The sequence below is a fragment of the Protopterus annectens genome, chromosome 13.part0 (assembly GCF_019279795.1).
Source record: "Protopterus annectens isolate FY-2018-M chromosome 13.part0, PAN1.0, whole genome shotgun sequence".
Lineage (NCBI taxonomy): Eukaryota > Metazoa > Chordata > Ceratodontiformes > Protopteridae > Protopterus > Protopterus annectens.
In genome coordinates, this window is record NC_056747.1 from 268,828,230 (window position 1) to 268,854,978 (window position 26,749).

The window sequence follows — 26,749 nt, forward strand, 5'->3', positions numbered from 1 at the left end:
TCTGGCCACCGCCAGTATTGCCCATAGCAAAGGATATTTTACTCTTTTAACATTGTGTGGTGTAGGTGTATTGGAAAGCACTAGAGATTTGTTAAGAGTAAAATTATCCGTAAATAAAGCTTGTAACAGCTCATTTACTTGTTTCCAAAATGTTTTAATGACTTTCATACTTTTCTAATAAGCATGCTTTGTGCAATGTTACACCTATTTTACATGGCTTATGATACTGATACCTGTGTTTTTTTATCTCGAGTAAAATAATTTTACTAGCTTGTACAGTCTCCTTTTGCACTGTAATGGTTTGTTTTGCTTGCTTTTCTAAGTAATCTTTTACTTCTACATCACTGGTCCCCTATATCAATATCAAGGACACAGTGTTCCCTGTCCATTTTAGTGACACAGAGGGATAAAATCCTAAATATAACCCAAATGATGTGGGTTCAACTAGTGGCCTTTTTTACTCCAGTGGCCTGGACAGGAGGATGGGAGTGAGCTCCTTGCACCAGATCACACATCCTGTAGGGCAGAAGGCAGCTAGGCCCTCTGCTGTACACAGTACAAAAGGCAGACATCTGCAGTGACTGAGTTATGAAAGCAGGCATGCTCCCCAGTCAAAGTATATTACAGAAGAGTTGGTCACACAATACCACAGCAAATTCTGAAATAGGCCATTACAAAATTGATCTCAGACAAATTCTCTTACAATGACTGTATCCTCTCACACCAGTGCTTGAGATATCCCAACTTAAATTTGTATAATCTCACATCTGCTGTAAGCATTTCAACATTCTGAAGACGAAAACTGTGGTCCCCGGAGTTGTAACAGACATCCCTACGTTACTTCAGTCATTACAATTTCTTCACATATTTCAGGTCATCTTGGAAAGTACACCTTAGTGGGATACGTGTGAGCAGCTGAAATAAATAGCTGAATAATAAGCAATTACAACAAAACAAGCAATACTGTACAAAAGTGCAAGAAGGAGGCCACAGAAAATCTTCAAAGCTGTACAAGAAAGCTGGAAATCCACACATAGAAACTGGATTAATGCATAGGATGTTTTCCTTAAAGGCAATTATGAACTCCCAAGTTATATTTTGCTTTTGTTTACAGGAAAACTCTGCCATACACTGAAAACAACATGTTTTCATCATTGTTGACCTTCTACACACCACTGATGCACAAGAATCAGTCTGTTTCCTCTATAGTTTCTTACATCCCCAAAATGGCTGCAATGGAAGCTACTACACTAACACAAGCACATTATGAAAAGCAACATTTTATACTGTTTGTACTAATTTACATTAAGATTTAGGTGGCTGTGGTGATGCAGCGGTTAGCATTGCCACCTCACAGCAAGAGGTTCTCTGGTTCGATCCTCGACTGGAGTGCCTTCTGTATGGTATCTGCATGCCCTCTCTGTGGTCGCGTGGGTTTCCTCCGGGTGCTCTGGTTTCCTCCCACATCCCAATGACATGCTGTAGGTGGATTGGACACTCTAAATTGGCCCTAGGTGTGAGTGTGTGTGTGCCTTCTGTGGAAGGTTGGGCGCCAGGCTGGCTACTCGACACCGTAAAACTCCACTGCCAATCAAGAGCGGACAGGTGATCCACTGTGGTGACCCTTAACTGGGAAAAGCTGAAAGAAGAAGAAGAAGACTTGTGAACTCTGCTGTTTAAGAAATAAGAAGTTACCAGAAAAATTGTTATCTATACTCATATCTATTATTTAAAGAGCTGCATCCAAGAACTGTTTGAAGCATTTCTTGAGTTGCTGTCTGTCGCATGTCTCATGCATTCAAAAGAGATGAAGCGGTGTATGGGTTCAAGATATTTATTGTACATAAATATGTCAGGAACTGTAATTAAAACTTGTATTTAAGCTACATGATTCACGCATTACTTCAAACAGAGTCATATGTGCATCTCCATTCGTGACTGCATTCACTATGGCTGACTTTACAAAATGGCACTGTTCTCGCATGTGCTCAGTACTTATATGCACATACTATCTAGCTACAGCAGCTGAATAGGAACACTATACTCAGTGACCTACACTGTCTAAAAGCTGAATAGAAACTACCTTCCCCCTTTTTAGAAGAGTGATTATTCCAAGTGGGAGGAACACATTTGGAAAAGTGTTTCTCACTAAAAGCATTTATGAAAGGTGGTCACTCTACTAGAATGGTATCACTATTTCGTATTCTTAAAAAGGTATGTGGGGGATTTAACTTGAAGTTTAGCCCACAGCAAGAAGCAGTGGTTATTGTGAAGTAATTTAAAGAGAAAGGAAGAAGATGGATGCTGGCTGTAGCTAGAGACCATCTGGCTTTGTTTAGGGAAATATAGTGATATCAATCTTGGGGAGCTAGATGCATAAATCTGTAGATTCAGTTTGTAAAGATTTGTAGCATATGGACATTTTGGGAAGAATGTAGTGTGACAACAAAAAATGTGTATTCTAGGCATGGTACCACAACATTGCTGTAATGGCACTGACAGGCTTGAGGGGGGGATAGATGACTGGAGATGGAGCAGCAAACTTTAGGTTGGACTTTGACCTTGCTGTGTCTTAATGCTTAGACAGAGGTTAAGAGACAAACACAAACATGTGCACTACATGAGCTGGAATAACTGGAAGTTTTCTGGATCAAGAAGTGAAAGGCATTTTGGGAGCATCTGGTGTGTATCAAGCAGCATGACTGAGGCCTTATTAGTGTTTAGAATTAAGAGAGTTGGCTTTAAACCAGCTGTAGTAAATTCTGAAGTCATTTGGAAAGAGTTTTAGGATGATAGGAGATTACTAAGCTATTGACCCGGAGTTCATTTCAAGCCTAGCCATTTCATCCCAATGTGATACCATAGAAATGCTAGTCAATATCCAGGATTGCCTTTAGCAATGACTGTCCATGTCTAGGAGGGTTGCGGGTGCTATCCCTAGTAAGAATGTATGGTGCCCCATCGACTCATCCAGGTTACTCTTGAACACTGTCATAGAGGTGCTCTGTTTCACATGAATTGGCAGCCTATTTGAAAGATGTGGCAGTAGCTGGGAAACAAATCTATCCCTCCAGCATGTTCTACTTAAGTCGTAGGCCATATTTAGGTCCCTGGAATGGGCATCCCTAGTCCCATTTGATTTACTGATATGCAGCAAGTTCATTAGGTTTGGGTCTGAGACTGCTCTGTAAGCCAGGCATAAGTATCCCCTAAGAAGTCTATATGATACTGAGTATAGTGACAGGGACTTTAGTCAGTCTGTGCAAGGCATGTGCTGGAGTCTCTTGTTAGAAACCTCTGAGGCCTCTCCAATTGCTGTAGGTGCTGTGTACGATACATGCCAAATGGGATGTTATACTCAATTATGCACCAGATTAGTGCAGAGTACAGAGGAGTTATAACCTCCCTTGCTCTCAAGGTGATGCCTTTGCTAATCAAGTGCGCTACTTAGAAAGTGACAGCAGACACATGGTGGTTGAAGTTAAGGTCACAGTCAACTTGTGATCCCAGATCCCTTCCCACTTCATGGGTACTTAGGGTAGTGTTGTTGATTGGATAGTGTGAAGGGACATGGTTTGTCCCAAAGGGAATGATGATGCATTTCTTTGAATTTGGTTTGAGACCATGACTAAGACACCAGTCTTTGGTCTGAGTAAGATCCTCCTGGAGTGCACTGACCTCATTTGGAGATTCAATAATTCCACTCAGTTTGTAGTTGTCTGCAAACTTGGTCAGCCACGGCCCCTTAGTTTTGACCTGAACTTCTGAGAAGTATATACCAAACAGTAGGGGGGCCCAGCATTGACCCCTGTGGCTCCCCACTAGTGACAGGTCTGTTAGTTGATGTGGAGTCACCCACTTTGATAGTGGGTGTGTCTGGTTTGTAAGCCAGTAGGCAACTCATCTTACAACAAACGGGTTTACATTCAGTTTGCTATGTTTATGATGATGCTTGAGTGTGGGATTGTGTCAAAAGCCTTTTCCATGCTGAGGCATGCTGTGTGCACAGATTTGCCCTTGTCAATGGCCTTGGTCATATTTTCGAAGAAATCCACCAGATTTAACAGGAAGGATCTGCCCCTGACAAAGCCAAACTGGGTAGGATCAAGGGTCTGGAGTTCAGCTATGTCTTTATTTATGTGGTCCATAATGGTACATTCCATGGCTTTACAGATGAGGAAGTAAGGACAGCTATAAAGAGGATGAAGAATGGAAAGGCTGTTGCAAGACCACCTTTGTGGTAGGGAAAACTGTTGCTTTTCTCCATTCCTTAGGAACAAAGCCTGTGGCTAGGTTATGACTGAAAAGGGTACTTAATGGTGATGCTAGTTCATGTTTTAGCATGTTTAGAAGACGGCCTGGAATGCCACTTGGGCTGATACAGGCTGTGTTTTTTGCCTTAGACAAGGCTTTAATGACCTGCTCTTCAGATATGTAGGGTGAGGGGGAGTTTGGGGGAAGGTTTGTGATAAGTCTGGAGGGGATAAGGAGATGACATTTTCACCAAAACTATCTGCTAGCAAGTTTGCTATCTCTGTGGGGTCAATGTGTGATACCACTGGTCACTAGTTCTGGACATGTTTGGATCCTAACTTTTAGGCTACGTACATAGTTGTAAAAGGCCTTATGTTTATCCTTGGGTGTGCTTGCTAAGTTTTCCTCAAAGAAGCCCTTAGAGGATTTGACAAGTTGTCTTATTTGCCTATTAAGGCTGAGGAGGGTGCTCTTCCACTGTTGGAGCCTTGTCTTTGTTTTCTTGGACTGCAACTTTTTGCATTTATTGTAAAGTTTGTTGATGTTGGATATCCACCATGGTGGCTTGTTGTTACTTGGGGCTCTGGCTTTGATTCTTTCTGGTACAGCCGAGTCTATACACTTACGCAAGTGATTGAGTTTTAGAATGTTTTTAGTGGAACAGCTAGAGCTGTGCAAAATAATGTCATCTGTGTAATGGGAGATGGTGCTGGGAATCGTGCGAGGTAGTAGCATCATTTATGTATAAAGAAAAAAGTATTTGACCAAGTACATTCTTGAAGGATGTCTAAGGTGAATACTCCTTTGACAGATTAAAAGTTACCAAACTTAATTTTGAAGATACTAAGTTCAAGGAAGTTCTACAGCCAATCACTGACACAGCTGATGATGCTTAAGATATACAGTTTACTGGAAAATGTCCTGTGGTCTATGCCTCAAAGGTCAAGTCAATAAACATACTTTCTGTTAGATAACCATATTCCATGACAAATAACTTTTATCTGAGACTGTGAAAATGTTAGTAACTCTGTTGTGACTTGGCCTAAACCCATACGGGGGTCTAGTAATATGCCTTACTTGTTGATGTGATCAAATAGTTGATTATTAAATTTTAAACATTTTTAACATCTGGCAAAATATGGGAATAGGATGGTGGTCCTGAGAGGAGGAGAGGTAGGTTTCTTATGGATGGGGATTTTTAGTGAGTATGAATAATTTCTACTTATTAAAGAATATGTTTGGAACTCTGTAACATGATACAATCTTGACATCATAAAGGAGGGTTTTTTTTTTAATTCATTAATTACAGTTATTGTGCTGTGATTCAGTGCCTTGTAGATGGTCTATGAAAGCAAGCCTTTTAAAGACTTACAAGGTTCATGCATATTTTCTGAAATAAAAAAGAATGGAAAAGCAGGATTTTTAATTCTCTTTAGAAAAAAACTCTGTACCATCCTCCCCAACACGCTTGGTATGTGTGAAAGCTATCTGCTCTGCTCATTCATTGGTGACTTAAGAGTTGTTACTTCAACAGGCTAGTATGGGAAATGACAGATGCTTGTACTTTTTAATACAGTGCTTAATACTGCAGATACATGAGTTACCATATATAAAACTAACACTTCACTGGTCAAAAAATATTTACCACATTTATTTTATGTTGTGGTTCTGTATGACTTATCTCTATTCTTCACATAAAGTTTTCTTCCAATTATTAATTCTTGACTATTTGTAACATTTTATCAACCTCAATAACACTGCCTCAAGATGTAAAATAGTATCACAAAGAAAGAATAAGGGGATATATATATGTCTCCCAAATATGCAACAAAATCTATAAAATTTCAGATCTTTGCCTGAAAGTACTTACATAGGTATTTTATACCCCAAGCAGACTTCAAAGAATATTTCCTTAGTTAGACAACAAATGTTGGGGGGCGATGGGGCAGAAACACATAAATGGGAACAGATTTTATGAGAGTGTAATGAGTTGGTAGACTTTAAAGAGATGCTGGGTGAGCAAGCTGAAGTGACTAGGGAAATGAAACAAACTTGAAATTGCCTAGACATAGTTAGGCCTTGCTGAGTATAATTATGATGGCTGCCAAAAAAACAATTACTAGAAAAAGGAAATCAAAATCTAAACCAACTTTACTAGAAGCAGTGAAGATAGTAACAGAGTTAAGACAACTGAAACCTAGATCTTTAGAAAATGTTAGGAGAAAATTACATAGGAAAAATGGGAACTGCGGGATCAATACATGCAGACGAGGAGGAATGAGGTTTAAAAGAAGGCAGGATTTGAATGCGCTACGTAATGGTTGTAACAATGACTGGATATGTTAAAAGTGATGCATAATGTTTGTAGCTACAGTTGTGTCGCACGGTTTGGAATGTATAATGTTTGCATCTGAGAATGTGTCACTATGGTTTATTATCATTTATATAAATGTATGTCATGCATGCCAATTTATTAAAGATGTTTCTTGTTTTAAAAAAAAAAAAATGTAAAATAGTAAGTTGTGACACAAAGAGAAAGTTACAACATCTATCGGTTTAATTTCTTCAAATTTTTAATACCATGACAGGGATGGACTCCATTTCTATGTCAGGGTATAATTAAAGTTCATGAAATTAGTATTTTTCAGTCTTTGATGTCAGCCAAAAGTGCTCTTTACACCACTCGCAATGTGCCCAGAAGTGACTCTTCCTGCAGTTCATACGGAGTTACATGTATTGATAGCTTATCTAAATATGACTACAGATTATTTTCTATTAGCCCCATTGCTCCTACTGCTATTGTATTGGTATCTTTCTTCCACATTGCTCTTTTTTCTGCCTATAAATCCTGATATTTTATGAGCTTGTTTCTCTCTGTACATGAGACACTGCAATTTTAAGTGTAGCAATTTCAATGATCAATGCTACTTTTCCTTTTTTTCATGGGCTAGTGTATTTGTTTTTTTCTCATCTATTTTTGGAACTGCTGGTAATGGGTGAGTCCATGTGATGTAGATGTCATCATTATATATAATGCTTTGTGGTTCATTTTTCCAGTGCTTCTCAGCTACTTCTATATAGTAGTGTTTGTATAATCCCCAATGCAACAGTCTTGCCACTTTGTTGTGCCTTTCAGTGTAAAGTGCCCTCTGCTATGAGTATATCACACCCAGCAACAAGGCATGAGACTGTTTCCAATTCTTTTTTACAGAACCTATATTTATTTGTTTCTTCCACATGTTCAATGGACTTTGTAAACCAATGTGTACGTAGTCCACTATCCTGGGCTGCCATTATTAACCTTTCATCCTTTGGTTTCAGCTCATCTCTCCTTAATTATTCGTGAGTCAAATCATGATCAACATAAGAATGTTCCAGATATCTATACTTCCCACTATATGGCTTTTCCACATTTCTTTCCTTCTCATGTGATGCTTCTATTTATTTTATTTTTTTTTGTCACGTTCAGTTGATGTTTGATTTTTGTTTACTTCTGATTTGATTTTCATTCCCACTTGACACCTGAATGCTTCTGCTAAACAAAGCAGAGAGGTCATCTTAGACTTCCTTTCCTCATGTTTTAAAACTTTTACTATGTTTGGATCTCATGAAGTTCTATCTAGCCTGTGTTATGCAGGATGAATTAAATTCCATTGTGGAAAAAATGTGAAATTGGAATAGTAAAAAAGAAGTGGGGTCTTTGTGATCTGTGAGAGGAAAACAAGTACAAATTGAAAAAAAAAGGTAATAATAAAGGCACTGAATGGCTTCTGGACACTAAATAACATCTAGGGATATTATAATGATAGAAATAATTGTTGAAATAAGGTAAACTACATTGGAATATGGAAACCCTAAGCACTGAGCAAAGCACTGTTTTGCTACATGCTATATGAGAGACAAAAGTAACATATAGCAATTTAATGTGCTAATAGTCCTTTTAATTGAACAAGCAGATAGGGTATGGCGACATACACTAGAGTGTCAACATGCTCCTTTAAATAGAGCCAGCAGATAGGGTACACATTGCCATCTTTGCTCTTGTTTTATCTTTTGCTCTGTAAAGGTTTTGATACTAACAGAAAGTGAACTGGATAATCATGATTCAAAGATTCAGAAATAACATTGCACAAAGAAACACAGCTGCTGCACAGGTATACTAATATTCCCTAATACCAATGTCTGGACAGAAAAGAAGGACTAGTGATCTTCTCCTAAACAGTTGGCCTCATATCTCTATAACATGTCCAGTGTACTGTAACATTTTATACAGCTGTCATAAAGTTAATCCCAATGCGTTGTTCAATTTCCTGTGCCCATTTTACATAAACAGTAGCTGTCTGAGCTGGTTTCCCCTATCCCTGTGTGCTTTACTATGTCACCTTTTTGTCACCCTCCATTATACTACTTCAAACAACATTATATTTTTTCTTAGCTATGCTCAGATGTACCAGGGTGTAGCTGCCTGTTCCAGGTATCTGTACATAGTCATCTTCTCAGTCCAGTCCAGCATTTTCCCATGTTCTGTTTACTTACCTGCGACCTTGCTGCCAGGGAAAACTTTCCAGTTACTTGTGAATGGTATATGCTACATGTACTGGCATTCAGAACAGGCTACAAGGAAGTGATATTATCACATGGGGCAAGCTTTCATCTTCTGCACAAACTCATATAAGACAGACAGTAAAGTGTTTCTTTCTCTGCTTTTTCCATAGTGAGTACACTACATATTCAGTTAAAAGTAATTACTAAATAATCTTTTCTAATTTACGTTTTGACAAAAATAAAATGTAATTTTACCTTCTAGCCAGTAGATGGTAGACTGACTTACATGTGATTTCATACAAATGATACATTTTTTTTTTTGTTTTAGCTTTCCAGGTAAAATATGTACATTTCCCAAAATGCCTCGTAATGAGGCTAATTGTTTTTTCTTCCTCTCTAAAATGATGCAACAGTTGCATGATGCTGAAGCCTCATACAAAAACTAATTATGAAAACATTTTTTACGTCTCAAGCTTTATGTACAGACAGATCACAGACCTTTACTGCAGTCAATGGGTTTGTTTATATTAATATTAATTATGTAATGGTGGTACTAATGTACTAAGCAGCAGCATTGTTAACCACAGAATCTGGGCATTTATTTAAAAAAAAATACACACAAATTCTTGCTCCTGTTGATTCAGAGAGATCTATCTTGTCACTTTTCCTTGTGAAAGGTTTTCACCGTCCTGAATTACAAATAATTTGGTTTACTGTGAAGGTGAAGTCATCAGCATGTTATTTTAGAGCAATGCCATGGGTGCTCAGCTTCTTTATTCAGTCAGAACATCAATAATTTTAAAATGCATACCTTTTGTCAAAACAGACTCCTACAGCTGTTAATTACTACATATCTGGAAGCTGAGGATGGTGATTCATTACTGGGGCTAAGCAGAAATTCCTTAAGATTTCAAGAGCAGAATAAGTTATTTCTTACACTTATTTCATTGAATTGCACTTCTGTAACGCTTATAATTGTGCTATAGAGTTAATAATCTACTACATTTTGCACTGTTATAAAGCTTTTTTACTGTTTCACTACATTTATGTACTGTTTTATACTGTTTTAACTGTATTTTTCATTGCTAGATACTGTTTCATTACTCTAATTGCATGTTTACGGAATTACTTAACTGTAAACTGCTTTTTTCATACTGCAAATTGTATTTTCTGTTTGTGAGTGCTCTATCTGTGCTTTTCTGTGCATTTTTTTTTGAGATTTCCGTGTTTTAGTCAGGTATCACATAACTTATTTGTTTGCAGTTAAAAGCATTCTCTAGAGTCTCCTTGCTATTTTATCTGTTTAAAACTTTCATTTAGTGGCTACTCCCTATTGGTGTCTTGTTCTTATATTTGGAGGCTTTGCAGTTGCCCGCCCATACTGTATATTTGATCTGGGACACTCCCCCCAGTCTAGTGTCATTAGTTCATTCTACCTAACAGAGAGAGAACATTTGGGAACACCAACTCACTTAGATTCTTAACCTTGAATTATCTTCTGTTCCAGCTTTCTCCTTTTCCAGTTTACTAAAAAAAAAAAAAAAAAAAAATTTCTAAGCTTGTTTCCTCCTTTCCTGTAACTAGTCTAGTCCAGATACAGATTTGCTGTATCCAGGACTGTTTGTAAGCTTGTGAACCCCCCAAGCCTTTCTGTGTTGGAGGGAAGCCTTCTAGCTTATCAGTGGGAGTGGTAAGCACTAGATGACCTATCTACCACATAAGGAGTAATTTCTGGCCCAGAAATTGTAGTTATTGGCCGTTTGGGCAGTTTTTCCATGTCTCTCAACTTTCTGATTTAAAAGCCTGAATTTGCACTTGTTTCCCCCTTTCCTGTAACTAGTCTAGTCCAGATAAAGATTTGCTGTATCCGAGACTGTTTGTAAGCTCCTGAGGCCCCCTCATGTGGGTGTGAATGACCTGAGAAGTACCTCCCTGGACTACATGAAAAGAGACATGGAAGAGCTTTCAGATTATGTAGCGCAGGCGGGTATGACCCTAGCCCTGAGCAGCATCCTACCATCACCCAGAATGATACCACAGTACAAGCAGAAAATGATTGATTTCAACAACTGGCTAAGTTTCTGGTGTCATTCTAAGGGGAACCAGTATCACCCCTGGGCTTCAGGATACTGACCAAGGCTCTTGCCACCCCTATAGTACCTTTTTTAGGTGGTGTTCCAAAGACCAAATTACCACCATAACAGCTACAAACAAATGCAATCTGAGGGTCATACTGCTAGACGCTAGAAGTCTAAATCTCAAAATGCACTCACTCGAAGCACTCCTTAAAATGGAGAACATCAACATTTGTGCTGTAACAGAGATCTGGTTCAAGGCAGCAATTAGTACCCCTGCACTACCAGGCTATAACTCATTCCACAACTTTCGGCCCCAGAACTTGGACCAAAGCTCCATAGACGGTGGTGTATCCATATTCATAAAGGATGCGGACATCTCCAGACTGGTATTCCACATCAGAGATACTTCAGGTGCAGCTAACATTGGGAAGACAGCGATTCAGGTCATAGCCTGCTATAGGTCCCCAACCATGTCCTAAGACTCGCAATCCACATTCCCAAGCACACTGGGGAATATTAGGGTCCAACCTAACACTCTCTTACTAGGCGATTTCAACTACCCCTCCATTAACTGGGTAAACTACTCATGTACCAATACACTTACCCAATGTTTCCTGGAGTTCATTAATTCCAATGCCCTGGACCAACTCGTTCTTACCCCCAATACAGGTAGCAACATCCTTGACCTGGTCATTACTAACATGGGCAACCGTTGCTCTACACCAATAGTCAGCTCTTCCCTGGTTAGATCCAACCACAAACTAATCACCTTGGAAATTCACATCCCTCCCACCCCAACCCCCACTGCAAAAGTAATCACCATGAAAAACTTTTCCAAAGCTAACTTTGGGCTCCTAAAAACAGAGGTGGCTACCTTCACGGCACCTATGCAAATGGAGAATAGTTGTGTGACCGCAGAATCATGCACCAATGCACTGTACAAACACGTACACAAATGCATGGATCTCGCCATACCCAATAGAACCAAGACGCTCTTCTCCAAAAAAGGAAGCCAATCTGGTGATCCCCTGCCATAAACAAACTCTACAACAGAAGGAGGAAACTGATGTGTAATAAGGTGAAGTCCCAAGATTGGGAAAACTCCCTTATCAGCCTCAACAAAAAGTTGAGATCCCTCATCAAATCCTCTAAAGCTAGCTATAAAAGCAGAATTGCAGCAGATAGTAAAGACAACCACAAGGCCTACTAAAGTTATGTAAAGAATCTCCATGGCAATACCCAGATTTGCTCTGAGCTACTGCACAATGGTACCTCCAATACCAAGCCAACAGATATTGACAGTATACTGGACGACAAATCCAGTGCCAACTTTACCCCCTGCCAAAGGACCAATCACAATACCAGTAGACTGCCAGGCACCCAGTATTACTGCACATTTTAAAACAGCACTGCCCAAGGCCAAGAATACAGCTTTTATGGGACCTGACTATATCTCTGGTTTTGTTCTACATGAACTACAGAGTGAACTGGCACCTCACCTGTGTGCCCTATTCAAACACAGCCTCACTTCAGACTTTGTGCATACCAAATGACGCACTGCTGCATTCATCCCTTCACAAAGGATGAGCGACTACAGACCCTGGGAACTATCACCCCATTAGCCTGATGAGTCTGATATGTAAAGCTATGGAATGCATCATCATGGACCGAATAAACAAGGATAGAGAGAATCTCCAAACTCTGGATCCCACACAGTTTGGTTTTGTGAAGGGTAGATCATGCCTGCTCAACTTGGTCGACTTCTTTGAGTCAGTCACCAGAGCTGTGGATGAAGGCAAGGTGGTTCATACAGCCTATCTTGATCTGGCCAAGGCTTTTGTTACCATTCCCCACTCAGGAATCATCGAAAAACTCACTAAGCTTGGCATCAAACCCTATATCACTTGGCGGCTTGCAAATTGGCTCACAGATAGAACCCACAGTGTGAAAGTAGCCAACTCCAAGTCAGACTGCTGACTAGTCATGAGTGGAGTCCTACAGGGTTCGATCCTGGGTCATCTCCTGTTTGGAATCTACTTCTCTGAAGTCCAGGCCAATGCAAAGGGACTCTGGCTGACAAAGTTTGCAGATGATTGCAAGTTGGGAGCTATTATTAACTTCCCAAGTGATGCTGACATCCTACAGAATGGCCTCACTGAGACCAGTGACTGGTGTTAGAACCATGGCCTTAAGCTCAATGCCAAAAAATGTGTCATCGTTCCCTTTGGGAAAAACCCAGTTCCCATGAATTACCACATTGATGGTAGTCCACTGAACACAGAAGGCGTTATAAGAGATCTGGGAACAAAGGTTGACAGAAACCTCTCTTTTGATCACCACATTGCCACTGTGATCAGAAAGTCCTTCTTTGTGGCACATCTCATTATTAAGGGTTTTGCATCCAGGAAGAAAGAGGTCATTGTCTCCCTCTACTCTTCCCTCATTAGGCCAATCATCGAGTACAATGCCTCATTTGGCATGTACCTCACTAGAAACCTGCAACAACTGGAGAGGCTGCAAAAGTACCTCACAAAGAGGATCCTAGGCCTTAAACACTTGTTCTATATGAAACAAAAAACAAGCAGGCGACAGCCGTGACCTGGAAACTGCACCAAATATTGCATAAAATTATTTTATTCAATGTTTTTCATTTGCTCAAAAAACAAACTTCTTCAGATACAATTAAAAGTTTAAAAACTGACTTTTTAGAAAGACAACTCTTAGGTCATGTGTCTAATTACAACCAATCTACACAAATTACTCTCACTTCCGTACCTCCCTCACTTAAAGCAACATACTGCATTTATTCTTAACCCACTTGATTCATGTACAACAAAGCCTAATTGCTTATAAAAATATGTAAAAATGCAGCTAGCAACTAATAACAAGCTTATGTAAAACGTATTAATAAAAACTTGTTTTATATAGTTATGTATACGTGTACCAAGACAAATATTAATATATAAACGGCTATGCTAAAACCTTTACAGTAACTTCTACATATAGGCTTACTAAACACTTTAATTGATCACTCTAATAACATGAAAAAGTGACAAAAATTAGAACAAATTTAACCAGGGCACTATTTTTATTAACCTCACCTCGATATTTCTACTTAATTTCATCTTTTTAAACTTTTAAATTTTTTAAAACACAACTGATTGAACATGAATCCTTTATGTCTGGACAATTATAAGTATTAAGAAATATTTGCCAGAACAATTCAAGCTCTTCCAATAGTAAAGGTACAGGGCCACCCCTACCATCCAAAGGTATTTGATCAATTACTTTATATTTAAACTTGTGGTCCTTAAACACGGCTATGTGCTTCGCTGGAGCATTGTCTGTTATTTGTATTGATGGCATATTGATGCTCATAAATATGGTCACGGAGCCTATGCTCCGTTTTACCTATATAAAATGCCAAACAGCACTGGCACTTGGCTAAATAAATCATATACCTCGAATTACAATTGAATTTCTGCTTGAGTTTGTATCGTGTGTCATTAACATCGAATGTGTTACCCACTTCAATGAATCTACAGAAATTACAAGACTTACACTTGAACATTCCATGGATTTTTGGGCTGTGTCTATGTTGTTGTTTTAACAAGTTTATCAAGTTCTTGCCCCTCCTAAAAATAATCCTAGGGGAATCACCCAATTTACTAAATAAAAATGGATTATTTCTGAACAAAGTCCAATTTTTCTGTAAGGTCTTGACCACCATATGACTATCTAAACTAAACATAGTAATGAAACCGAGGCGAAAATCAGCTACTGTATCTACTCTGCTCACATACGGGCTAACTTCACCCTCCTGGAACAGAGAAGATATTTCTGAATTGCTATTTCTTACACCTAAAACAGGTTAGTAAAACCTGTTATTCCTCTTAAATTTTACTTCCTCTATCAACTCATCTAACAGATGTTCTGGGTATTCTCGGCTTAGGAACATGCATTTCAAAGTGAAACATTCTTTCTCAAAATTCTCATTATCACTGATGATTCTTGCTGCCCTCACCAGTTGGCCCTTAACTACTGACCACTTTTGATGGTGAGGATGACAAATGGAAAAATGCAAAAACGCATTAGAGTATGTACTTTTCCTATGGATTTTTGCCATAAAACAATGGCGTGTCCTATCCTTTTTCAAATTAATATCTAGATAACAGATGTCTTCTGAACTGAATATGGATGTAAATTATAAAAACTGGGTAGACTTATTAAAGTGGTCCACTATAAAGTTACCTGTGTTGACGTCACCCTTTATTAATATGAAAATATCATCCAGGTAACGTGTGTATAATCTTTAACTTCTACATGTTTAAATAGCAACTCTGTCTCCCACTATGTCATGACTAAGTTTGCTATACTAGCGCCACATGGGGAGCCCATGGCTACACCCAGTTTTCATCCAGTTTTAGGATGTCCCAAATAACCTTGTGCAGGACCTTTGGTAGTAGATTGGAGGGGGATAGGCATGCAGAAGCATCCACTTCCAAGAAAAACATGGCATCTACTTTCCAGGTGAGAGAACTCAGCATTCTAGAACAGAACTGGGGAAATTGTCTGTTCAGACAGGAGGCAAAAAGATCTACACAAGGAGCACCCCACTGAGACACAATGTCCAGAAACACTTCTCTGTTAAACATCCATTCATGAGGATTTGTCCAGGACCTGCTCATAGAGTATACCACCAGACTGTGCTATGAAGGAATGTTAACCACCTGAAGAATCAAGTCATTTCAGACTGCAAGATTCCAAGCCCAAAGAGCCAGCCTGCAAAGAAGGTAAGATTCTGTGCCCCCTTGCTGCTTGATGTAGCACATAACTGTGGTACTGCCTGCAAAAACCTATAGAGCACCTGGAACCTAAGGGATAAAAAGCCTGGCGAGCTAAATGTAGAGCCCTCATCTCCTTAATGTTGATATTGTCTGCCAGTAGTTGATGGAACCAAAGACCCTGGAATTTTAGGTTGTTGGAGGAGGCTTCCTAACTGTGGTTGGAAACATCCATGTATAGCTCCTGAGTAGAGAGGGGAACTTGAAAAGGCAGACCTGGATTTATAGAAATCTGGTGAATCCACCAGTGGAGCTAGAGCTTGAGACAAGGTGGCAGTGCTGGAGCCAAGCAGTCTTTAGATACCATTGCCAAACTCCACATGTGGAAATTTCAAAGAGAACCATGGGAATGGTGGATGCTATGCACATCTGGGCTTGGAGAACTTCTCTTGCAGGAAGGACTGGAAAAGGAAGGAAAGACTGGAAGTAAGCAGTCAAAGACAGGACCTTTGAAGGAGTGAGACAAGCCAACATTGGAATGGTTTGAATCCTGCAACCCAAAAACACCTGGTCGTGAGAAGAAGTCAACACTGACATTTTGAGATTGTGGGTGAACACCATACTGCACAAAAAAAAGCACAGTGAAGTGTAGATTCTAACATTGGAGCTGCTGAGATGGGGCGGCTTGAATTAAAAGGTATTCCAAATAAAGGAATATCTGAATTCCCTGAAATCTGCAGAAGGCTACTACATGAGCCAGACATTTGGTAAAGGCCCATGGAGCTGTTGAAAGACCAAAAAGCAAAGCAGAGAACTGATAATAAGAGGAAGTAATAGATCAATGTAAAAAACTTCATAAAAAGAGGGTGAATAGGGATATGGAGGTAAGTGTCCTTCAAATTCAGAGATAATAGAAAATCTTGAGGAAGTAACAGAGGGAAGCATGTCTGAATAGAAAGCATCCTGAAAGAAGGGAATTTGAGAAAGGTCTAGAATGGGCCTCCATGACCCCGCCTTCCTGGGAACCAGAAACACTCTGGAATAAAAAATCTTTTCCCCTGCTGAGACAAGGGGATACGTTAGATGGTCCCCTGTTCCACCTTATCCCACAGAACCAAAGGAAAAAGAGGCTGCTGGCAAGGAAAAGGTTGAGAAAGGCTGGAGAATGGAGGAAGGAACTTCCAAGCCATATAATAACCATTTTGGATACTGGGGAGTACCCAGGTGTCTATGGTTATCTGCAGCCAAATAGGAAAAGAAAGAGTCAACCTGAGGGACAGAAGAATCTGGCTGAGTGAGAGGGAAGGCTGGATATCAAGTACAGGCAAATCTGTCAGGAAAAGAAGCTTTTTGGCAAATAGAGCTGAGTGAGCTTGTCAGGAAAAATTCACTTGGGAACACTGTTCCTTCTTGCAGACTGTCTAGGCTGCCTATGGACAAAAGAAGGTTAAAACTGATAATTTCTCTAGAACTTAGGGACATGGGGAAAAAGATTTGCTTCATGTCCTGCATAACATTACCCTTACCCCTCTCCTGAACAGTTTTAAACAATTCTGCAGCAGTAGCTGGTTGTCTAAGGCAGAATCTAAAAGTTTGGCCTTAATGTCCTCAGGTAATAGCCTAAGACTCAAACAAGAGTATCTCCACATGACAAATCCAGATACAGCTGCCCTAGAAGAGGTGTCAGCTGCATCATAACTCCATTTAATGGAATATCAAGCCACCTGAGAGGCAGAACTCAAAAGAGAAATCAGGCATATTAGTCAAAATCTCCCCAAGTTAGGAGAGAAGAGCCAGGGCATATCTTGTCATATGGATCTGACAATTAGTGGCCCTAAAGGCCAATGTAACAGAAGTACATACACTTCCCCATGCCTCTCCACAACATGGCTGTCCTTGTCAGAAAGTAAAAGCTTAGAAGAAAGTAGCAGCTTGAATGGCTTATCTGTGGACATGGAAACAACGGCTGGATTAGATGAAGGACTGCTGTACAAATACTCATGATCCTCACAGACTTTATAAAATCTGTCTGGCTTTTTATGGGCCAGAGGATGAGAGTCAGGAGCCTGAAAAGCTGCTGAAAATATATCCAAAAGGGTAGCTAAAACAAGAGGTACTGCAGAGGGTCTGAGTGAGTCCATTTGCAAGAGTTCATAATATCTGTTTTAAACAACAGAAACCTGAGGACAGTCCAACTTAAAGTGTTCCATCATGTGAACACTGTATCCCCCCAAAAAAAATTCTTCAAAAGAAGAATCAGGGGACAGTGAATCTTCATCTGATCTGAAGGTGAGACCAGAATCCAACTCTTCATCACAAGAATCAGAATCCCTAAGCCTTTTAGAAGGGGTGGAAGACCAGAGAACAGAAGCAAGGACAGACAACTCTTGTTGGGGTTTCAGAAACATAAGGGCATTAAACACTTTTTGAGTAAAGTCCTGACACTCTCTATGAGGCCCCTTATCCACAGAAACCATGTTTTTTTTCTTCTCTTTTTTAAAGAAACATCTGCTTTAGCAAATGTAGGAGGTTCAGACTTCTGCCTACATTCAATGAGGGTACAGGGCACCTCTTTCTTAACTAATATTTGGGGAATTCCCCTAATCAGCCATGGATCCACCTCTGCATCTGCACCAGATGTAGGCACAGACTTGGCAGATGTGCAGGTAAATAGCTCTGAGCTGGCCTCCAACTAGGTCATGACAGAGGAAGCTGCTGTTGGAACCAGATGGTCTTTGGATTCTTCATCCAACTCAAGGGAGACGTCCGATGGTGGCTGGACAGCAGCAGGATCAGTATGTTCTTTTTTGTTTTTTTTCTTAAGCGCAGATGAACTTCAAGGTGGACAGATTCAGCCATGATACCCTGAGCCAACAGCTTCAGATGATGGTTTTCTAAATAAATAGAGAGGTATAACAGATGACATCAGAGTGTATTAGGGACAAGTGCCTGACAAATCTCACACTGAGTATGGTTGAACCCCAGCAGGGCATTTATCTTCAGAAGGCTTGGTAGATGAATCATCTCAGTGAACAGTGTATAGACTGAATTCAGAGGTAGTGTTCAGACTGGCAACAAAGAAGTTCTGAGGATTAGGCATCCGTATATCACATATGTACCTCACCCTTTGCATGTAGGACATACATCTGTATGATGCCTAGAAGGTGTAAAAGCTTTGGTATGCTGGCCAGACATTCAGCTATCCTCTTAGGATATCTCAAGTGTAAAAAAATGCTACAACAATGATAAGGAAAAACATAAACACTATTACACCTCAGATGTTTTGCCTCAGAGGTAAGCATTACAGTTTCCTTATTAGGAACACTTGTGCAGGAACTGTAAAATCAGGGAGATTATCTATAGCTGGACATTGGTTCCCCTCGCCTGACCTTGAGAACTATTTGGAAGGGTGGGTGCACAGCTGCTGTTTTGTTCTATGCCCATTAAGGAGAAACCCAGCAATGAAAAAGAATACAAGGTATGTCTCTTTTAGCTTGTTTTTCACCACCTCAGAGAACTGTTGATACCATTTGCTTTGTGAATTTTTGCTTATTTCCAGTCCTTGAATACAAGAACCCCAATATGACACCACCATACTATCAACATTAGGTATATATTTGCATGTCATATTCCTTTTCTAAATATATCTATAGGCAACACAACAAAGTAATCATTTTTCAAAGTAGGAGTTTATAGGGAAATTGTGACATTAATAGATGCCTTGAGCTTTGGTATTGTTAAACTCTCTCATTTCATTTTATCTTCAGTCGTACATAGATGTGTGTGTGTGTGTGTGTGTGTGTGTGTGTGTGTGTGTGTGTGTGTGTGTGGAGGTGGGGGTACAGTTTACCTGGCATCCAAAAATAAATTACCAATAAATGTGGGCTGGTAAACTCCTCCAGCACTTGCATCTAGACTGTCTTTTTTGTTTAACAGGGAATCCTAAAATTAATATCTCTGTGCATTGTGGCCCTTTTAATAAGAAGATTTTAGCCAAGAAATATAGAAATTCACAGCCCCTTTTAGATCTCATGAAATTAATTGTTATTACTCCTGTTGGCACTCTAAGTTCTACTAAGGAAGTCATGAAATAATGTTTAGTTAAGGAAGAGTGTAAAGGGAAGAGGAAACAAAGGCAGTCTCCATTGTTTGGACGAGACACTAAACTGCAGTCTTATCTGTCTGAATTGGTGGTAACTCAGATGGAAGTAAAAGATTCCATGCCATCTATCTAAAAGGGTAAGAAAATTTCCCCTGTTCAGTATGGATACCACATTTGGTCTCCACTGATAATAAGCCACAATTCTTCTTGGATTCATTTGGTTAATACACGAACTAAAGTAATAAAGAAAAAAAAATAAACAAAACATACTAAAAAGTTACAAGCCTGCTAGGCATTATAAAAGATGACAATCTCAAATATGACAAGCATATACTGCATACCATTAAATCTATTCACCAGAAACTAGGCTCCCTTTATATGATCAATGGATTCCTTACAGATACTGCAAAAAAAAAAAACTCTAGCCACCACCTTCTTACTGTCAACTCTCTTATACACTGCTCCTATCCTAACAAACCTAAGCAATACTCATATAAAAAACTTGCTTCCTACTATAATAAAATAGCAAAATTTGCTTTTCTCCTCAGGCCTCTACTGAAAATGGATATTACCCAGTTGGACTTTCCTGGTAAACAAAGACAAATACATAAAAGCTCTTTTCTCAGGCAACAAACAATGGTAAATACAGGTGATTGAAAGAACCAGACCTATTGCACTGGCTAGGAATGCTCACTTTGCAGCTGCAAGAATTCCTGATACCATAAGACAAAATTTAAACAGTGTCTCCCCTCATCCTTATCATCTCACTACCTCTACAGCAGGTCCCTGGAGGGAAGCAGCTTTATGACAGACTGCTTTATTGTCATTAATAACGGATACAAGGGTATGTGACATGTAATGGATGCACCTCAGTGTCAGTTGCTCATAACTTAAAAATGTGCTTTGTACCCTCAACCCTGATAGTGGAAAGGTCAGAAGACATAAGGGTACTGTTGTACTCATGAAGTGGTACACTTCACATGAAACTTTTGAAATGAGTTCCTTTTCTGTGTCCCCCCAGCCATCTGCTATCTGCCATGTCCCAGACACCCATCTCAGTATTCTCCTCTGACATCCATAGCACCCATACACCTTTCCTGGTTGGCTAGGCCTTCCCGTGTGGGTACATCCTTAATATAAGGGTATGGGAGCTAGCAAAATGACACTCAGAGCAACCTGTTATGGTCTCTTCCTGATGGCTGTAGAGTTTTTTGTGCCATACATTCAGCCCCTCCATCATGCAATGTACACTTATGTCATGGGCAGTAATGTCTACAAGACTAAATGCCTCTATCCCCTCCAAGCCCAGATAAGACCTCTCTGGGTAACAGATCCAGCAAAATTTGCTGCTTAGACCTTACACCCTGGTTGATTTCTCAGAGACTGGATTTACTAACTGAATGCAGTTTCTGCCAGGTCATGGTGACAGCTTCTTTATATACCACAAAACTGTCTGAGTATGATTTTCAAATGAGACAATATGCTGTATGCCCTTGATAAAATGGCAGTCAATGCTAAAACTGTTTGGATTAAAAAAAATAATTTCTCCACACTGGACATTGGTTCCCAGCCATCCACTGTAGGACTGAAGGCTGATCTTATATTGTGTTTGAATTCAGTGAGTCCCTGCCTGTCGGATACTTCCTTCCTAGTTCATATTATGGTATCTGTGATCTGGACATCTGGAAGTCAGCAGTCAGTGGGGTGGATGCCCTTATCTAAACTGGCTTTTATTTACTGAGGTTGGATGGATATCGAAAACTCAGATGCCTCATAGTGAGTATCCTTACAAGCCCATGGTGTCTCTTGTGGAGTCATTTGATTTTACGAAACTCAGCATACTGCAACAGGTTACTTCACACAGTGCATCTCCTCCTAAGCCTTCTATTTTTTTGTTTGCTCCTGATAAAAAAGGGAAAATGGCAGATAGGGACATAGACAATACTTCTGGAGTTGTACTAACTCTTCAAATGTACCTTCTGACACAGGTTATCCCACCAATTTCAGCAGTGCATAGTTTTATACAATATAACTTTTCATTAATGAAAAAAAGCCACTTCTCAAATACATAACAGACCACAAGAAATATTCAGTATTAATTTAAATGCTAGCACATCTGACTTAATAAAATAATTATTTTTAAAAAATGGCATATGCATGGTTATGTTCAAGATTACAGCCTCTTCTCAAGTTCTGATGAAGATGAGGAATGTTTAGAATGTACTTACTATGTTTCTTCTACTCCTGGCTTAGACGGTGTATCTAGGGATGAGGATTCCCCTTCAAATGACTCACTTCCCAGGAGAAAGTCTCATTTGAGGGACATTAAATTTAGTGAAGGATAATTTTAAGCGAATGAAGAATTTTCCTCCCCCTAAAAATAGTGTGAAGGGTTGCTGAGGGTTGGTATTCATAAACCACTGCATTCCTCCTGTCCTCCCATGATACCTCTATACTGTCCCTGACTTTGCAGAACGTTCCTGATTTTGCCTCATATTTTTGCCCTGTCCCTCATAAAGTGTTTAATTTTCTGGTAAATTGCTAAGAAAATCAAATCAGTCAGTAGTGCCAGGCATTAGAATTTCATATTTCTTATTGTTTAGAAATGCATATTGACGCAAAACTGTTTCTATAAACTTTTTTTGTCTGCCCGCCTGATTATTTTTGGCTTTGTCCATAATTCTCAAACACAGAATTTGAGAGATAAGCCTCTCACCATTTCAGGGTGTGTACAATAATCTATCCATTGAAAGAAATTCATGGCCATCTCATCCAACACACCTGACCAGTTTTTAGCAGTGGAAATCCTGAAATGTATCTTTCTTTGCAGATCTCACTAGAGTGTCAAATAGCAGAAAATAAAAAGGGCTGCAAGTGGAATAACGCCTCAGTGCAGCAAACCCTAATTAAGATGAGCTTTTAGTTCAGTCCTGTTGTAATTAGATCTGCCTGCAGCTTAGTTTTCACTGTTAAAAGAAAAGGTCCAATAAAATGTATAATGTATGCGCAGAAGATCACACAATATTTAATTATACAATATTTGAAGGAAGGTGTTGGTTTTAATACTTTATATTTATTGTGAAAATATAACTTCTGTTCTATAATTCTATATTATAATGAGTGTTGTGCTCTTCCCACATTTTGTGCTTGGTGCCATAGCCAGCCTTAGGCATAGGCCAACTAGGCAGCCACCTAGGGCCGGTACCGGTCTAGCAGGGGCATTTTTCCAGTATTTATTTGGTGTAGGTAGACCAGGATGGGGGCACAATACACACTATTACAATGGGATGCGTTTCACTATGGAGTTGTCAGGATTTGTTACAGAACCATGTCGAAGTCTGTATAAATCTTAAAAGATTAGACATTTGTGTATTAGCTAAGTTTTACAGTTTTATAATTTTGAAACTACATTGCACTTGGTTTTCAGAATGTCTGTAACCTGGGAATTGTGGAATTTTTTTTTTTTTAGTTACAGACCTCCTGAAATTTTTGGGAGGCATGTTTTGTAAGGCTTTTCCAAATGTTACTGACTATATCCTTTTAGCAAATGCCTATGAAATTTGCATGTGACTATTTCTCTTACACCACCACCTCCACAATCCATCTAGCCTATGTACTCAGTCCACCATTAAAAAGGAACAAGACAAATACATGAGTATATGTAAATTCCAACACAGAACAAGAGGACCTCCGGGTTCTAAATCTGGTATGAATGTATGAACCTCCATCCAAACCACCAAAAACACGTCACAGCACCACATAGGGCAGTCTGTGACAGTAATGCCCTAACCCTGGATAACAGAAATGCAGTACATGATCAACAGATATATGTGTCCTAATAAATCAAGGATAAAGCACTTCAAAACATATTCAGAACAGCAACATCTCCCCCCGCAAAAAATAACGTTAATGCTTTGTACTCTGTAGATCTCTGAAATTTCAAAAGTAAGTTCCTTAAAACTGCTATGCAGTGCATGACTAATGAGTGTTATGTGCTTTAACAATGGAAATCTGTTGGAGTGTCTGAAACTTCGAAGTAGAACAGACAACTCCCCACCCATGAACATGATATTAAGAACAGAGTTTAAATGTGTATTAATCACGTTTGTGCAAGTACTTGAAGTGTTGGTTTTTAGCCCATTATATTGCAAATGAGTGATGTTAGTAACATACTTCTCAAGTGTACCTCATTATGAGGAACATACCTCATTTGGGGTCTTAAAAAGTTCATGTTCCTCAAAGTTCCACATTGAGAGAGTCTGTCACACATTCAGTGTTAGGAATTTTTTAAAGTGAAATCCATGATAAATAGAAATTAATCATATTAATTCATTAAAAGATCATCCTTAGAAGAAAAAACAGCATATTTTAACCATCCTATGACCCTTCTAGTTGAAGTTGTTAGTAAGCCATTTTGCCCATTTGTTCTACATTATGAAGGCGAGTGTTCCTCATTTTGGAGATGGAAGGTTGAGAGCTATAGTTAGTAAGCATTACAGAGTATTTGCTAAGAATTTTAGGAAAAAAAATCATATTATTGCAAACAACTAAAACATCTAATGCTGAAAAAATTAACTCTGTACTACAACTAAACCTGATTACCCAAGTTCATAAACCGTGCTAAAGCCATGTTTTGCACCATCTTTCCAAATGTGTTTGTATCCTTTTTTATAAAGCCTGTCATGCATTAGCCCTCTTGTTACTGACCATTGGGGGGAGATAGCCCTCTTGTTACTGACCATTGGGGGGAGAGCCAATTGTGGGATTCAGTCATCCAGGCAAGTGTTTTCTATGTTTGGCTCTGACCATTTCTCCCAGTGGATGACATATGTAGTGACAGATGTGAGGGCCTGCTATACTTTTTTTGTGGGTTTATATATTCCCACAAGTCTGCAAAGTCTACTGCACTAAAGTGGCTTGGCAGAGATTAGCACATTTCCCAGGCACATATGTGGCATACTACACACCTCTCATTTCTTTAGGTTCTGCCATTTCAGAAGGTTGGCACCCTCCCTCCCCTGGGATGACTGAGCTAGTACTGTGTACATGGGCCTACCCTCTCTCACTTGCTCCTTTATTGCCTAGTTTCCTAGTCAATCGTAGGTAATCTGGGCCACAATCAGAGTTTAATCTCTCTGCACCATATAGCCAACATTATCAAAAATGTTTGACCCTACTCTGTTACAGTCAGTGCTACATTTCAAAAATATGGCATTACTTTCCCATTATCCGAGACATTAATCCATCTACAAACCACAAAAAGGAGGAATTATTATTCTCAACCAATACTGCAGAGGTATTGTTTCCATTTGTGAGGCTGGCAAACTGGATACTACTAATATACTACATAACAGAGAGCCAGATGGAAGGGGAGTGGATAAGACTGAGGATCCAAAGGCTGGGTCACCTACATAAGAGGAGGGGTAAAAAGTACCTGCTATCTGATCACCTAATAGTAGAGACCAGATATGATAAGTAATCAGGTTCCTAAAATGAATAAGGGAAATGAGGAAATGTCCAAGAGCTGCATGCATGGGTGTGTGGTGATGATGCAGACACACTGATGAGACACTGTGCGTTCATGTCTTAGCAGTCTGAGCTAAAAGAACAAAACCTGACTGAGGTGCACTGCAACAGGCCCTGGAAGAAACTGGTTCCCAGTTCACTACAAGTGACTAATGCCCTGAGACTTCTCTGATGAAAGAGAGCCTTATAAGATGTTGGGTGGTGCCACAATATGATCCAATATGGACCAAACTATGCAAAAAGGAACTAAATGGAGAAAAGTAGGGCCTAGATATCAGACAGTGACTGATAAAAAAGACACACAGAGAAATATCTGAATGCCTTATGTGCAATCTCTTTACATGGACTGTGTTGACTATGTTTTGTATCCTTATGTTGAAGATTCATGGGAAATTGTGAAGCTTGTTCATGCTGCAGCAATGCAGCAAAAGGATATTTTCTTACTCTAGATCACTAAGTGATATTATACTCCATGAGATATAACCTCTGAAGTTTATGGCTAAAACATCCAACTAGTATCAGACACAATCTGACACAATTACAGTACTCATTTAAAAAAAAAAAAGCTTTAGGGACAAATGTTTAGTGAAGCTTGCAATGGAATTGATGAATCCCAGCACATCATATCATCATACTGTCATCATTAGTATATATTATTATACCACATTCCTGACCAAAAATGTGTAGACAAAATAATAAAGTAATCCTTAATTATAACAAATAATAACCCAGATCTAAACAGTCTTAATCTGCTGCACTTTCCTGTAACATGCAGTCAGAATTGTGGAAACTCTTTTAACCACGGTGTTAAAGTGTCTTAGTCTTCCTCATTTATTTTAAATCCATTATCATACTTGACCAACAGCTAAACTTACATGGTGGCTAACAATTAAAACAATTGTTCTTATTATGGGCCAAAGTGATTAAAGCTCAGCAAAAAAAAAAAAAAAAAAAAAAAACAGAAATAAATCTATAAATGTCAATTATGCAACATTCTGGACTATTTCCAGACTCTAAAAAACTGATTTGTTTTAGTTGTAAACAACTGGATGAATACAGGGCATATTCTGAGATTGTGCAAAGCATGTACCACAGGATCCACTCTGTGGAGGCATGCTCTTGGTGATGGTAGAACACAGTGGAGCTCAGAGAGCCACTGAAAGAGAAGGGGATTGCTGCATGAGGTAGAGAGGAGGGTAGGCTGCCCTTCAGGACAAGTAAGCTAGCCCAGTCCCCACCACCACCTAACTCTCACTATCATGGGAACAAATGAGCTGATACGGCTTCCCATGGGAGGGCTGAATGAATCAGAGGGCTCGCTTCATCCTGAAAATGCTCAGCTCACAGCCCCATGGAATGAACAGGCCAAATGTGCAGGTAGGGGAACCAACAGGGCAGGTGCTGCAGGGGATGTAAAAAAAGAAAAAAATAATAATATTTTTGTGTGGTGTGCTTTATCA

At 39.4% G+C, this 26,749-nt stretch overlaps 1 protein-coding gene across 1 annotated transcript in view; it reads right to left on the reverse strand.

Annotated features, from left to right (window-relative positions):
• The window catches only part of LOC122787231 (cAMP-specific 3',5'-cyclic phosphodiesterase 4D-like), a 1,697,022-nt gene that overhangs the window by 1,399,450 nt on the left and 270,823 nt on the right, over positions 1-26,749 (reverse strand). The window lies entirely within an intron of this gene.